This window comes from Cimex lectularius, unplaced genomic scaffold (assembly GCF_000648675.2).
Source record: "Cimex lectularius strain Harlan isolate CLEC.00 unplaced genomic scaffold, Clec_2.1 scaffold94, whole genome shotgun sequence".
Classification (NCBI taxonomy): domain Eukaryota; kingdom Metazoa; phylum Arthropoda; class Insecta; order Hemiptera; family Cimicidae; genus Cimex; species Cimex lectularius.
In genome coordinates, this window is record NW_019392668.1 from 1595377 (window position 1) to 1612173 (window position 16797).

General features: G+C 37.0%; 1 non-coding gene across 1 annotated transcript; it reads left to right on the top strand.

Annotated features, from left to right (window-relative positions):
- The first annotated feature begins 1032 nt into the window (after positions 1-1032).
- Positions 1033-1106, top strand: Trnak-uuu. Its single transcript has one exon. It is a non-coding gene; the product is annotated as a tRNA-Lys (tRNA).
- Positions 1107-16797: the final 15691 nt, after the last annotated feature.

A 16797-nucleotide genomic window follows, 5' to 3' on the forward strand; every position in this document is an offset into this window, starting at 1 on the left:
ATATGGCACAAAAGTGGCAAAAAAGTGTAAGTTATATTTAAAAAAATTCTTCTAAACTTATATTAAAAAATAAGAAAGTCGTAAAAAATAAAGTACAGCGTCCGCCACCAATAAAAACAAACTACAAATACGTTAAAACTTAACACCGGAAATTACACCATAGATGATTCATAGACGTTATTAATTGTTTGTCATTGTAAGATAGAAATTAAATATGTAGTAGTGCAAAATGTTTGAGACATAATGGTTTTAGTGGAAAGGCGGGTGTTGTGGTCAGCCGTGGTTGTGGTGTTGCTATGCGGTGTCCTCCGCTACCACCTTCCACCTCAACCATTACCGGCAGACCCGCAACCAACATTTTAATAACATAATCACCGGCTCAAGATGATTTTACGCTGTTCCGGAGGATGTGGTCTATTTGAGAAACAATCGCTTTTTTTTCGAAAACTATTCCTATAGCTTTTCACCCTATTTCCACACGTTATTTAATTTCTAACCGATATTTTGTCCATAATGTTTTAAAATCGTTTTCTCTGTTAACACAATGATTATGACAATGTTTATGTGTACGTGTATTCAAAATTAAATACCAGAATCTTACTTTCATCAACATTTTCTCACTTTAATGATAGTTGATATTGATATTCAATCAATTAATTATTCTTTTTATGTAAGGTCTTGGTTGAGATGAAAAAGTTAGTGGCCCGAGGGGGATTCGAGCCCACAACCTTCGTCTCGTACTCAAGCGGTTAAAGGACGTGGTTCGAATCCCGCCGGTGACACTAACTTTTTCATTTCAACCAATATCATACATACAGATTAATTAACTGAAAGAAGTCATTTGGTCAATCGGATGACGAAAGTAAATAGATTTAATAAGTAAAAAGAAGTATTTCTTCACTAAATCTCTGTGGCCATTTCATCTGTCGCCGAGAATCGAATCCTGATTTCACGACATTTAAAAAATGACAAAAAGGAGGGAAAATTCGAAAAGTAGGTTGAGATGGGGAGTTGGTGCCCTAGTGGATCGAAGTCACGATAGCTCAAGCGGTGAGAGCAGCGGCGTTTTGAGCCGAAGGTCGTGGGTTCGAATCCCGCTCGTGACACTAGCTTTTTCATTTCAACCAAAACCTTCCATAAAAAGATTAATTAACTGAAAAAATTAACATTTAACATGCTAAGGAAAGAAGGTGGCATTCACGATCTTACTGGATGTTTCTCTATTCCAGTTAACTCGAGTTAACGTTTAACAAACATCGTGAATACCCCTACCGAATATTTTCTTTGTTTTATAATGAATCTCTGAATAAATATGTTTCCTTCGTTAGAGGCTCATAGTCCACAGTGAATAACGTCAACAAAGCGGTAAACGATATTGATAGAGTGACAAACTTGGAAGGGGTGGATCGAGGGGTTCTGATTAAATCGGGGATGTGGAGGCGGGTCAAGATTACCCCAATTTCCTCGCTAAGAAACCAGACGTCAAGACTTACCATCATCATTCACCCTCGTTCACTTTTATTACATACGCTAATTTAGATTAATATCCCCGAGCCTAATATAAGAATGCTGACGGATTACGCTGCCGCGCTGCTTTCATCAATCAGTATTAGCTTCCCACCGATGCACACGATCCTGCTAATTGTTTCGGCACAGGTTTCCTCAATTCAACAAATTTAACGATTATTAAAAGTTGTTTTTGATCGATGGAAATAGTGAAGGGAATTTGATAAACCAAGGAAACACACATACCAGTGTTGACAGAATCTTTTTGAATGCAATTTTGTTCTACTGGGTGAATTTTGCAATACCACCAAAATGACATACCCGAACGGTATAAGTACTATCTATCTTACTTCATTCGGTAAAGCCGGAGTACCGCAATGTAGTGGGTTTGGACCAATTTTCTAAAATCTTTACACTGCAGAAGCCCCAACTGCGTCTACGCTTGAACTTTATATGGACTGCCAGAAAAGAAGTATTGGATCAAATGAAGAATCGGGATAAACAATTATTGATTGGAAGAGGAATTACTGGTACTATGGACACTATAAAGTATAAACAGTCAGAAAAGTAGACAGAATAAATATAATCAAAGACCACTCAGGAGCCAAAAATCTTGAAGTGTGCAGATATTTTTCAAATATTTAGCGGAAGCATTCTAACTTTTATATCGATTCAGAAATCCAGAAAGTAGAGTACTCTTCTGAAACCTTTATACTGCCGAAGTCCCAACTACATCTAAGTTGGATCCTTCGATATATGGACTACCTAAGTAGCATTGGATGAAATGAAGACTTGGAATAAACCATTATTCATTGCCAGAGAAGTTAAGACATATTGATAGTATGGACACTGCAAAAAACCAAAAATGGTAGAATAAACTGAACCAAAGACCACGCAAGAGCCAAAAGACACGAAGTGGCAGATCACTTTTCAATGATTTGGCAGAAGAACTCTAATGGTTCCTTCGATTCAGAAATCCAGGATTCTCTTCTAAAACCTTTACACTACAGAAATGCCAACTTCATGTACGTTGGATTCTGTGTTATATAGACTGGCAACAAAATAGAATTGTATCGCACGAAGAATTTGAATAAACCATTATTCATTGCCAGAGGACATATGACATACTGATACTATGGACCCTGCAAACAACCAGAAATGGTAGACTTAGATTAAACTGTACCAAAGACCACGTGGGAGTCCAAAAGACCCGAAGGGTGTTGGCTCCATCGATTCATATATCTAGAAAGTAGGATACAAAAAAGTTTTCCGACCGTAAAAGCTTACTTGGCTGTTGAACTCCAGCATACGTCCTACAAAATTACTTAAATGCAGTCACCTAGCATTAAAACATATGTAGCTTTTTTCAGTAAACTATATAGGTAAATACAATGTAACTTCTTTGGAAGAACCACATTCATATATATCAGAATGGTGTAGACAAAGAAGAACAATAAAAGCAGTGCGTCCACGTTACTTCACAGTTTAAAAAAAATGTATTTATTAATTACCATATGTACAAATTAATTAGATTATGGCATGTGATACAGTATTATTTCCGTACATCCTGAGGGGAGCTTTGTTTGCTGATTGTTGCTCGTCCAGCTTTCTGATTAGTAAATTGCGTACTATTCGTAAGGAGGTCCCATGTCTCCGCTTCAGTCGCCTTTCTGGGTTGTAGGAATGGGTAATATAAGAATAAAAAAGTATTACCTTTCATATTGTATTACAATTGATTGATTGGTGAAGGGTTCAATGAAAGAAGAATAAAAGCGATTTAATATAAATGTATTTTAAATGAAATTATCGTGCAAATATAATAATATGAACTGGGGTGTATCCGTCGACGATATTGAAAGAATAATAGTTATTTATTTAAACACACATAAAACATGGGGTGTAGCTGAAGAGATCGTGTTGTTCAACAGACTTCTATTGAAATTTATGAAATTACTTGCATGGCACAGGTGGTAACCACTAGCTAGAGAAGACCAAAATGCCCAGAGACTCTGTTTCCTGCCCGAGATCAACATCCACCGAGTAGTGGAAAGAGGCTGAAGTTACAGTTTTTCAATACAGTAACATTCTGGCCGTTTGATTTTGCTACATTCATGCCGAATAGATTTAACACTCTTCCTGGGTCCTTATCTCCCTTTAGGGACAGACGCACCCATCACCCTATAGTCGAATTACATTCGTGTTTTCGGACGTCTTCTCCAAAGAACGAAATAGGCTTTTCAAAGGCATGTATTATCCCGAAAAATAAAATTTGTTTTATCACAAATCCTACCTGTCAAAACAATAAGCCCATTACAATGTTGCACATATATCAAGCTAATATGTTAATACGTAAGGATAGTTTTTCATGGAATGTGGAAAAAGTTGGGATAGGGGTTTTAAAGAAGGATATTTGGATGCCATTGTGAAAGGTAGTTTTGTAAACGTTGCAAAGAGCGTTGGCAACGGACTGAGGACGTTGCATTGAAAGAACTGTATTCGTTGGATATTGAAAGTTTAGCGATGCCCCAATGTATAGCCAAATGCTTTCGGTAGTGTCTTACGAAGTCTTAGTTCATATTTTGTTGATACGTGTAATGATAATAATTTGTACAGTAATTCGAATGATTTATTTAATTATTGTCTATTTAGTTCATGTATTTCGGTTCCAGGTTAGACGAGATTCGAGATAGAAGAACACAAGGTAGCGAACACAGTCAATTTTTGGCATAGCAGTGTTATGGAATACTGTATGAGAAGGGGACTTTTTCATTTATCTTAAAATGCTAGAATTTACGCTATTCGTCTATTTGTAACAGTGTGCCGAGCTTTTCCGAAGCAATTGCGGAATCAGACTCAAAGATAGCATAGATAACACCATAGAAATGATGAATGATGGAGTGAGAGCAGTGGTCAATCCTGTTTTTAAAAAATATAGTTCCTACTCACAGTAAGTGGTTTTCCAACGATCTGGATTTCGAGCCCGTAGCTCATCATCAGGTTGAAAGATTTCTGCAACCACCTCTCTTGACATGAATTGCAAAACAGAACTCGCCGATACCCCCGCCAACGCTACTTCCAATGAGAAGCTGGTTTTTCAAATGGCGCTCAATTTGAACGTGCGAAAAGCGGGAATTATAACACAAGTAAATATTATAATGATAAATACCGTAAGAAATTAAATATAAATTAGTGATTAAAGATAAAAGATAAAAAATTAGAATAATACCTTAATATTATTAAATTATTATAAAAATAACAACAATTAAAATAAATAATTTAATTATTTGGACGTTTAATATTATTTATGTACATATTTAAAATAGGAGGTAGATTAAAATCTATTATATTATTAATGCACTTATCTCCATGTTCAATTTTAAATTTTTTAATTTCAAATTTCTCAAACCAGTCTAGTTCTCTCCATTTGTTCAAACTATGTAACATTGTTGTATTTAAATTTGAATTGAAATTATGTTTTGTTTGTTTGTTGTTATTTTAATTTGTTCGATTTAGGCAAGTGTTTTTTTTTACTCTCGTTTTTATTTCTCTACCGCTTTGTCCTATATATTTAATGTCGCAATCATTTAAATTAAGTTGGTAAACCCCGCTTTTTGCCAAGTTGTGTACATTGTCTTTATGTTTTGAGAGGATGTTTTTAAGGGAACCCGTACTCCCAAAAGCTATTGTAAAACCTTTCTTGTTTAAAAATTTTTACTAACTTTCATATAAGGCCAAACTTTGAAGCCAAATTCCGGTTATATTATTTCATACGCCAATGTAACCATACTCAAATCTTAGTGCGTAGATTAACATTGACAAATGCAACTGGAACCGAAACCGACTACCATCCTACTTTACAAACTAATGGAACGATAATCCAAGTTATGGACGAAAAACAAACTAACAGTCAACAAACCAACTACAACCTTTTCAATTCTTTCAACCAAAGCGTTGATAAATTGAAAATGGTCCGTATTATGTACTAATAATATTTTTCACAACATTCTGTCCAATTTGTCTAAAAGTTTATCCCCCAAAGGTTTTCCAAGTTCCACAGTAAACTCTTTCTCACCCCAACACTCTTGTTCGGTCCTACAGAAAACAGGCTCTACAAAAAATAAAGATAAGAATCCACCAAATAAAAACTATTCTGTTCTCTCATCTCAGGCCGTCTTCAGTGCTCTGATCTGGCACTATAAAATAGCTCGGGGTGATACTTCCAAACAATATACTCTTAGATCTGATATTAGGGGAAGAGTTAATAAAAGCAAAGTAGCAATTAGGTTCTTTTTGACAAGAAACTCCATCTTGTCTGGTCATAACAAATTAAACAGATATTTAACACTAAAACACTCATAAATACACAAATTAACAACAGCTCACATACATTTTTCATTCCAGTCAAAAAACTATACCAATTAAAAGGGAAAAGGAGCGACGATCACAAAGAATGACCGAAATGAGATTGAAAAAACAGACCTAATCCACCAGATTCACTGATTAAAAGAAAATTTAGTTAAGTCTTGTTATTATATTAAGTCCTTGTAATAATAATAATCTTTCGTCTATTAACGCTTGTTTTATTTGTCAGAAGGGACTATTTACTATGACTATTATCTCTGGTTAATGAAAAAATTGTTATATTTGTTACATATGATGTTTAAATCTGGAAGAATATGAACATTAACTTCAACCATTTACTTGAACAACAATTCAATTAACAATTAACTCTCCGATTTTCCTGCTTGCTTGTTTTGTCAGTCCGACGAATACTCTAAATGTGTCAGACATATTAAAAGCGAGGATAAGCAGACGAAGATTGGTCAGGAAGGTAAATTGGTGAGGATCGTGGTCCTCCGGGCCGGATGACCAAGTTTTGTTTACAATATTTCTACGGTGATGGAAAATTATTATAACTAAAACTTGGTGGACCCGGAGGACCATTTAATTTGTGTGCGCTCAGTCGGCCGCAATACAATAAAAAAAGGTTCTAACTTGTTAAGGATTTTCCTAATTTTCTCAATAACCAAGGTGGGGGGCAGTTTTATAGCGAAAACCTGTAATAAATCTGGCCAAAGGTAAAACAGAATTTCAGTATATTAATTACCTTCTGGGCTCCGTCCGAACCCTGGATAATGTGTCGCAATAAGGATGCAGGAGGCATAAAATAGAAATTATTTGAAACAACTTGAAAATAAGAAAAAAACGGAAGTAAAATAACTGTTCGAAGCTAATTAACTAGTCGAATGCATGGAAGCGATACGAAAGCGAACAGCAAGCGAAAGGACAGGACGCAGGACTAGACAAAACAAGGACTGTGAGGTGGTATCAGAGCTAGGTTAGTATTACAAAGATGAGAATTTTAGATTAGCAGCATTTGGGGGGAAAATTAGACAATTAGACAAATAATTCGCGATATTTGCCACGAACAGATCAAATTGCAAAAAGAAAATTAATCATCTAAAAAAACCGTAAAGCCTTAATGAGGAAAATACCATTTATTGTCTGTATAACTTCGATGTTGCCATGTATTTAGCTGTACAAAAAGTGCAGATGTAGTCCATTTTTAAAAATTCAACCTAAATTATTCCTAGTGATTGAAGGTATTTCAATTATCTTTTAAATCTGTAAAAACTAGAATATAGCCCATTACGGCAATTATTACTAGAGTTCTACGTATTTCTAGTTCTTTTCATTTTCTTATTTGTTTTATAGGGAAGTGAGTTTCTTCGTGCTTATAACCTTCAAATTGCAGTCATTTCTGAAAGGGGGTGAGCTCGTACTCAGGGATCCTTTTAACCGAAAACAAAATCGATATATTCATTTTACCAGTTTTACCGTTTCGAATGAGAACCTACTGTTTTGTATGATCTTACAACTCGCCCTTAGAATTGTTTTCATTTCAGTAAATATTCAAAGTGAAAGTTGAGTTTTTGTTTTAGTGCTTGTTCACCCACCCCAGCGGGTTGCCGAGTTTAAACACGTAACAGGTTCGAACAGGTCGGTTGAGCTAGGTTTAAACATTTATCCCGGGAGGAGATGCTACTCAGAAGGTTCGGGTCAAGTGTTGGAGCAATAAGTGTTTTGCGGTGCTCTGCTGGCATTAGTAAGTGTGCCTGACACAAGACAAAGCTCCGACACTAACTCACTTCCCTCCACCGAGCCCCAGCCTATTTGTCACTAGGATTCCACAGCCCACTCACCAAGAATTCCAATAATATTTCATTCAAGTTTCGTTTAATCTCCCGGCCACGTCGACCCTCCAATTCCCTCCGACGCCGTTCTCCAACTTTAATGAGAATCCTTAAATTTAAAAAACAAACTCCAAAAATAACCGGATTATCTAATCTACACCTTTAGCATGGTCGATTAACATACAACCGAAAGAAATTCGTTTTGTAGAAAAATGTTAGTGGTGTGTTTTTGATTATGTTTCAGTTCTTTAAGAATTCCATTTTTCCTAGCAAAAATTTCGTCCGTATAATATGTTAATATTGCATACATTACCTTATATACAATTCTATTGAAAAATCGAATATAAAAAATAAAAATGGTATTTTTTGACATAAACAAACACAATAACCATTGTTGATAATACAATAGCATTAGTTGAAACGATAGCTATAGCGGGGAACATACCTGACGGAACGTGACGCCACGTGACACAACGCCATCTAAATCCAAGTTGTCAGTCACAGTAGTTTTCGCGAAATGGATGAGGAACTATATGAGGAAGACATGGAAGAAATGGCAGCAGCTTGCATTCAACGCGAACAGAAAAACTCGTATTCATGATGTGAACGTCACTGAAGATGTACCTGGAGAATATCATACATTTATTTCTATTATTTGGAGATCGTGAGATGTGTTCTTGTGTGATGTAGGTTTATAAAAACATTTTCTTTATTGTACAAACGTTTCGGCTTATTTCTACTCACAGGGGCACCTTCTTTGTGAGCCCAGGCAAAGTCCGACCATAACCCTAGTGCCTGGAAGTAACCAATGATGGAGGCAAATTTTTCACCTTACCTTCCTATACCCTTCCTTTCCTGATTTTCCTTTCCTTTCCTTACCCCGTCTTCTTTGGCAGAGGCTTCCTGGGTTACTGAACCCGCAACCCTAAGGCATGGGTGCATCAGTAGAGGGTTGGTATGAACTCCTGGGTGGGCGATCAGTACCACCTTAAAGATTATACTAAACCACGGAAGAGAGGTAGGTATCAAAGCGGCTTTCCTAATTGAGATTGGACTCGTGGTGGTCGTGGTTTGTAAACAAAAGGGTAACGGCCAACCGGACCCGGAGATAGGGTGCCACCTCTACTTCTCCGGGGGTAGTGAAGGTCACGGCTGAAAGGCCATGTCGGAAACCACGAAACTGCTTTTTTCAAGGCACACGTATGGATGTGCCCTTTTAGGGAACTTCTGCACTTGGTTAGCATTCCACTATCTCGCTCGCCAAGGGATGTGACAAGTCCTTGCATGTAAAATCTTCCTGGTGTTCTCTTTGAGAACACTGGGCGTCTGAGATGTCCCCCCGGGGATAAGTCCGGACGTTAAAGATCCTCATGGGTCTCAACACCCATGAGTAAGGATGGGAACATCTGCACCAACGTTTAGATCATGTTCAGGGCTCAAAGTGTGTTTTCTGTGTAGATGAGTCTCGGTTGGGTGTGCTCAGCACTCCCAACACGACACACAACCGTGACTCATCTACACAGAAAACACTCACTTTGAGTCCTGAAGGGATCTAAATAAAGAACGAAACGTTGGCAGGATGAAGAAATTTGTTTTTTAAAACCTACGTCATACCAGTCCGCATCTCACGATCACCGAATAGTCACTGCCTATATTGACTTGAAAAGAAATTTTTGTTTTATATTTACTACCTTTGTGTACAAGCCATTCTGCAAGGCAATTCAAATGTTAAAAACATCCATTGACGTCGTGTGGAAAGTTTCAATTGATCATTTTCTGATTATTAATCTTACTTCAGGCATATTTTTCATCGTGATTTGTAAGTGTTGAAGCATGTATTATTGGGGGAGGTTGATGTGAAAATTACTGCTATTAACATAGGTATCAACATACGTTCAGTGTGGAAATAATGGCAGAATGGAAACGCCGAGCAAATAATTATGGGGAAATATAGGGTTCAAAGGGTACGTGGAGGGGTAGAGGCAGTAAATATACCTGGAAAAGGGCAAGCATGTTCGTGAGTGTGTAATTAATGTACGCGGTCCAATAGGCATAAGCCTGAGGTAATTAGAGAGAGGTTTGTGACTGTAAATAGTCGGCCAGATGTGCTGGATATCACGCCGCTCAACATCATTATCCAATTGGAACCTGCAGCATTTAGCGATTCGGGCCACCGGCAGAAAATGGGGGTGGGCGGCGGGAAAAGGGGTGGAATAAAACAAAGGAAATAGCCTTCCGTGAAAAGCTCTTTTATAGTTTTGATTCCGACTCCTTCCACCCCCGCGACCAATCCCGTTTCTTTCTCTTTTCTTTTTTTTTGTCTCAAGGAAGGGTGGGCTTTTGCAATTTTCATTCCTAGCCCGGTTAACCGCCCCTCCTGGATTAGATAGGGAGGCAATGCAGGCCAATCACCCTTCCTGACGCACTAAATACGCAAATACCAAGATAACCCCCCCTCCATCAACCCCTTGGCACATTTATTTTGAAGCCCTAAAAGAATTTCTTATTAAATGGATTCCAGAAAAAAAATCAAAAGTAATCGTTACAGCTAACTAAATTTGTTATAGAGATTTTCTAATTTATTTTAAAATAAAACGATACCATACCCTCATTTTGATGTATTATTGATCAGTTTGTGATCGTTTCGTGCAGTTTTACACTTTTCTTCTTATATTTTTCATAGACTAGTATCATACCATACATACTACATACATACATACATACAAGTATCATATCGATACCAAATATATTTTGATTCAGTTTTAATTTATTATTGAACAAGAAAAGAAAATGAGGGTCGGTGGCCGCAACGGTTTAGGCGTTGTCACGGCGCTCATCACTGTAAGGTAACGGTCCTGGGTTCGAATCCAGTCGCCCTGCGTTCGAACCCGACATATAAAAACACTGGTACCCTGAGGGTGTATATGACCTCTGCTGTTGCGAACCCTCGTAAAAAAAAATATAATATACAAACATGTATATAGAAGGAATTGTTAATTCATATTTTGTCCTACTGTAACTCTAGGTCACGAAGAAGAGAAAATTGGAAGACGCGTCACTCTTCCTAGCTCATCAACAGCTAGAAAACATCAGCATGCCCATTTATCTTGGTAACAGTAGGCTCAATTGGATCACGTTCGTTACGAAAGGGTATTAAAATCCATCAATATTTTGCACAGATATGCAAATCCTTTTTAAAAAGACAGTTCCTACTCACAGTAAGTTGTTTTGCAACGATCCGGATTTCGAGCCTTTTATCTCATCATCAGGTTGAAGGACTTCTACAACCACGTCTCTCGACATGAATTGCTAAAGTGAACCCGCTGAGACCTCCGCCAACGCGACGTTGCAATTAGCAGCTGATTTTTTAATGGCGCTCAATTTGAATGTGCGAAACTCGGAAATTATAACACAAATAAATATTATAATGGTAAATACTTAATTTTATTAAATTAATGGGAGGTACATCAAAATCTGTTATATTATTTATTAATGCATTTATCTCCATGTTCAATTTTAAATTTTTTAATTTCAAATTTCTCAAACCAATCTAATTCTTTCCTTTTGTTGAAACTATTTAACACTCTTGTATTTAGATTTGAATTGAAATTATGTTTTTTTTTAGATGGTCCTTAAATTCTGAAAATTTGCTCGATTTAGGCAAGTGTTCTTTTACTCTTGTTTTTATTTCTCTACCGCTTTGTCCTATATATTTAATATCACAATCATTAAAATTGAGTTGGTAAACCCCGCTTTTTGCCAAGTTGTCTACTTTGTCTTTAGGTTTTGTAGGGATGTTTTTAAGTGAAATACCTGATAACTATAAAGAAGAATTAAACACTATTAAAACCTTAGCAAAAAACAACGGGTATCAAGAAATATTTATTGATAGGTTGCTAGTTAAAAGAATAAAAAAATTAAATTTAAACGAATCAACACTAGGACTCAGTCACCCCACCACAAATGAATCAGTAGGTTTCCGTTGTTTGCCATACATTGGTGAATTATCGGAAAAAGTTAGTAAAATTTTTAAACGAGAAGGTTTTAGAATAGCTTTTAGAAGTACGGGTTCACTTAAAAACATCCTCTCAAAACCTAAAGACAAAGTAGACAACTTGGCAAAAAGCGAGGTTTACCAACTCAAATGTAGATGTAGATGTAGATGTAATATTTCAGGGTATGGTATACTGCGCCCTTTGAGAGCTATTGTATCCCCTGTGCTCTGCCTAAAGCACATCGGTGAGTCCTATTTCATCAAGAAACTTGATTAATAGGCCCGGTTTCAGTGGTTGTAGTTCTTCTATGGTCACATTGTTCATCCCAAAACACTTCCTCCTGCGGGCTAGTGTAGCTCCGCAGTTTGTTAGTAAGTGTGTTGTTGTCTCTTCTGCTTCTTTGCAGAATCTACATGTGCCATCTTGGATTATTCCAATTTTCTTTAGATGTCCATTTAATCTACAGTGTCCTGTCAGGAATCCTGTTAGGATTCGCAGTCTGTTCCTGCTTCCTTTGACACATTCTGTGGTTTCTTTCTTGCCAAAGTTGGTTAGAAGATTCTTGGATTGTCTGTGTCCAATAAGTGAATTCCAAAGTTCGCTCATTTCTCTTTTTATCCTTCTGTCTGAGGTATTCGTTAATAGTGTGTGTTCCTATTCCACAGAAGGGTTCAGGTCCTATTAGCGGTGTGGCAGCCCCTTTTCTTGCCAGGGTGTCCGCTTTCTCATTACCTTCTACTCCCATGTGTCCTGGGACCCAGCAGAGGCTGACTTTATTCTGCGAACCTAGTATGTTTAGTTTGGTTTTGCAGTTCAACACCATCCTTGAACTAATGATATTTGAGCTTAGTGCTTTGATGGCTGCTCGGCTATCTGACATGATAGCTATATTCTTGTTTTTGTATCCTCTATTTAGATTGAATTGGATACATCTTTCAATTGCGTGAATCTCAGCTTGGAAGATACTGGTGTGCTTTCCCATGGGTTCTGAGTATTTGGTTCCGGGTCCAAACACTCCTGCCCCCGTACCTTCCTGCGTTCCAGATCCATCTGTGTACCAAAGGATGGTGCCATTTTTGAGAGAGTTATTTCCCTTTCTTTCCCATTCCTTTTTGGTGCCCAGATGTATTCGGAATTTTTGGTTAAATTCAAACCTCCTGTTCATGTCATCTCTTGGAGCCATGAGTGATGGATGGTTTTTCCACAGTTTGTTTCTGTCTCTCCATTTCAGTTTTATTCCTGTTGGAGGTTTCTCTCTAATGAAGTTGATTATGGTTTTCTGTGTGTCCTTTCTACCATGTGATGCAGGGGAATTAGTCCCAATATCTTTTCCATGTTAATTGTAGGACATGTTCTCATTGCTCCCGTTATGCAGATGCATGCAAGTCTCTGTATTTTTGAGAGTTCTTTCCTTTTGGTTGTTTGTTCCGCTTTATCAGCCCATGCTATAGCTCCGTATGTAAGTAAAGGTCTTACTATCATGGTGTACATCCATAACAGGGTTTCTGGTCTACATCCCCAGTTTCTTCCTGCCATTCTTCTGCACACCATCAGAGCTCGTGTCGCCTTTGTAATGATAGAGCTGATATGTTTCTTAAACGTTAGTGTTTTATCTAGTGTGATGCCCAGATATTTGACTTCACTTTTGATTTCTATCACAGTGTTGTTGAGTTTGATTTCTTTCATGTGATATAGCTTTCTTTTCCGTGTAAAAGTGACTATAGTTGTTTTGTTTGGATTGATCCCGAAGCCTGCACTTTTACACCATTCTTCTGCGATTTTCAGTCCCTCTTGGATTATATCGCAGAGGGTTTCCTCGAATTTTCCCCTGGCTGTCAGGACTATGTCATCAATTGTAATGATTGTTATATTAAATATATAGGACAAAGCGGTAGAGAAATAAAAACAAGAGTAAAAGAACTCTTGCCTGAATCATTTTAAATATGTACATAAATAATATCAAACATCCAAATAATTAAACTGACTAGTTTAATTGTTATTATTTTTATAGTAATTTAATAATATTAAGTATTTACTAGTATAATATTTATTTGTGTTATAATTTCCGCATTTCGCACGTTCAAATTGAGCGTCATTGAAAAAAATCAGCTGCTAATTGGAACGTCGTGTTGGCGGAGGTATCAGCGGGTTCATTTTGGCAATTCATGTCGAGAGACGTGGTTGTATAAATCCTTCAACCTGATGATGAGCTAAAAGGCTCGAAATCCGGATCGTTGCAAAACAACTTACTGTGGGTAGGAACTATCTTTTTAAAAAGGATTGAACACCACACTCACTCCATCATTTATCAGATATGCAAAGTTCACTGGGCAAAAATGGAAAATATGCAGACCAAAATTATCTCAAACTCAAACTTATGGTTCGTCACATCGCAGATCTCCCGTGGATCTCTCAAAATCAACTAATAAACGTGTAACTGCGATTACATTAGTTTCATTATAGCTTATTACATTATCCTGATTTGTGTGCTATGCTAAATTTGCCGGCATTCTGTTAGGGGAAGTGAGAAAAATAATTGACTTTCTTTGGAATTCGATGTTTTTTACAACGCTGCCACCTTTCCCCCCGTAGGGGTTCCGATTCCGACAATTTGGGTTAGCCACCCCCGACAACGGAGCGAAACAGATGCGGCAGTTAATAAATGTTCAAAACGTCGCTACCATTCGGACCATTTTGCCCCTCTTCATAATTATTGCCTTTTGCGCCCAAGAGGGATCGGCCCGTCCATTTAATTACAAGCTTATTGGATCCGAGACGTTCAAAGCAGCGTTTCTTTGATACATTAGCAAAGAATGAAGAAGTATTAAGGGCGGGGGTTTCAGGGGTAGGATGTCGGCGGCCGAGCATACCTCAGTCAATTAAGGGAGATCCCTGTCGTATTACCCAGGTTAATTAAAGAAGGGCTCTACGCTAATGAACACGTGACAAAAATTCGTAGAGCTCCTTTGAAATTGCTTTATCGATTTTCAGCCTCCTCACAAGGGTTTCAAACATAACCTGTACAAATTATTGACCAAATTTACGTAATTATAGACCCTAAGTCACACGAACCTGCCATGTTACACAAAACATACAGTTTAAGTGTTTAATTTAAGTATAGATCCTTTACCTGTAATTTTTTACCTCCATAGTTCGCTAATTTTGATCTGTCAGACGCGTTTCGGCTTCTCATCTTCTTCAGTGTTACACCTTTAACTACCGAAGTTTTATTTTAGTTGCAGGTTGATCATCTCGCCCACAAGAACCTTAAGACTGTTTACTTTGCCATGTTTTTGTTTTCGAAGAAACCTCTTTAGTAACGATAGGAACTCAGAACATAAGTTATAAAATAATGAAAGCATTTGAGTAAACCAAAAGTAATGAACTAAATACTAACTAATTTAATGTCCAAAAAAGTTAGCTCAACCTCAAAACTACAATATTTTGAATATTTTCTTTTGCACGTATGTAATTATCATTACAAGGAGTAAACGATTATCTTGATGTGATTGATATTAGCCTTAATAATATAATTATATATTTAAAAAATTTGGAAGAAGATTATTTGGAAATCGTGAGATGGGGTCTGGTGTGATGTAGGTTTCAGAAAAACATTTTCTTTATCGTGCCAACGTTTCGATCTTTATTGAGATCATCTTCAGGGCCTGGGATTTAAAAACATTGTTTAAATTTAACAAATACATTTAGGAAAAATATCTGTAGTAAAAGTACTCACTATTTCTACTTTGTCCGTAGTATTTCTACTCATTCAAAGTGTTTGTTTTTTGCGTAAGTGTGCCATCCTTGCGTGTCGTGTTGAGTGTGCCAGTGAGATATTGCTGTTTTATGTTTATAGAAATACTTTGATTGAATATAAAAAATATTTTTTTGCATTGTATAAATTCACTTTTTTCCACATCCTACATGTATTTGATACATAATAATAAACAATGTTTGTAAATAATAATTAACAATAATAAACAATGTTTGTAAATCCCAGGCCCTGAAGATGATCTCAATAAAGCTCGAAACGTTGGCACGATAAAGAAAATGTTTTTCTGAAACCTACCTCACACCAGACCGCATCTAACGATATCCGAATAATCATCGACTAACGGTCACTAATCACCACACATTTGGGAGAAGGCAAATTTTTATAGATAGACTGTTTCTTTATCAAGCTTTCGAGGAATATATCGTCTTCTTCACGAATTTGAACTTTTTACAAATATCTACTTACAATACTCGAATGCTTCAACTAACAGTAAGGACGGTACATGAGCTGGATAACCTCCGTATAACGTCCGGGTCGATCTAGCTGTACACCGCTGCACACCTACCTAGGATCGCCTAGAAAAAACTGTGATAGTCTTCTGAATACCAGGACATGTAGGCTTGCTGAAGGGCGACGAATGTGCAGATGAGGCGGGGTAAGTTTAACACTTTGGTTCCAGAACCGATTGAGATAGGTAAAAGCCACGAGTACCGAAACGGCATCCATATGAGAATTATCAATGCGAATGGTCAAAAAGTGTGAAGTTAGTGGTAGACATATCCACACCAAATGGGCCGAAAGGCACAAGAAGAATATAGAATATTCGTGGATTGGTTGCATTTCATTATTGAAATTGCCTTAAGTAATTAGTACAGTTAATTTGTGGGTTTTTTGTTAAATGTGATTTCCCATAGTCAATTCTTATGTTTTGTGAATAACCGATGTCATCTAATGTTTACAATAGTTAAAATAACAAACATTTTTGAACCAAGGAACTGGTTTTTTTGTTTGTTTTTTTTGACTGGGGCTTCCGACATCTAGGTCATTTCAGCCCCCAACTAAGTCAATACATTCATACAAATAAATTCATCCATACTATACACTCATTCCGTTTGGTCAGTGGAGTACTTTTATAAATATTCCGCCATCGTCCCCGAACACACACTCATACGCTCTCAACGTTCGAGGGGCGATGATGATGTTATATTTCACCCTCACCCCTCGTCATTCACGCTAATAAACACATGCACTCAGATAAAACATATAGACACACAACACATAAGACATATTATATACAATAAAAAAAAAAAATTTCCCCTAAAAAGCG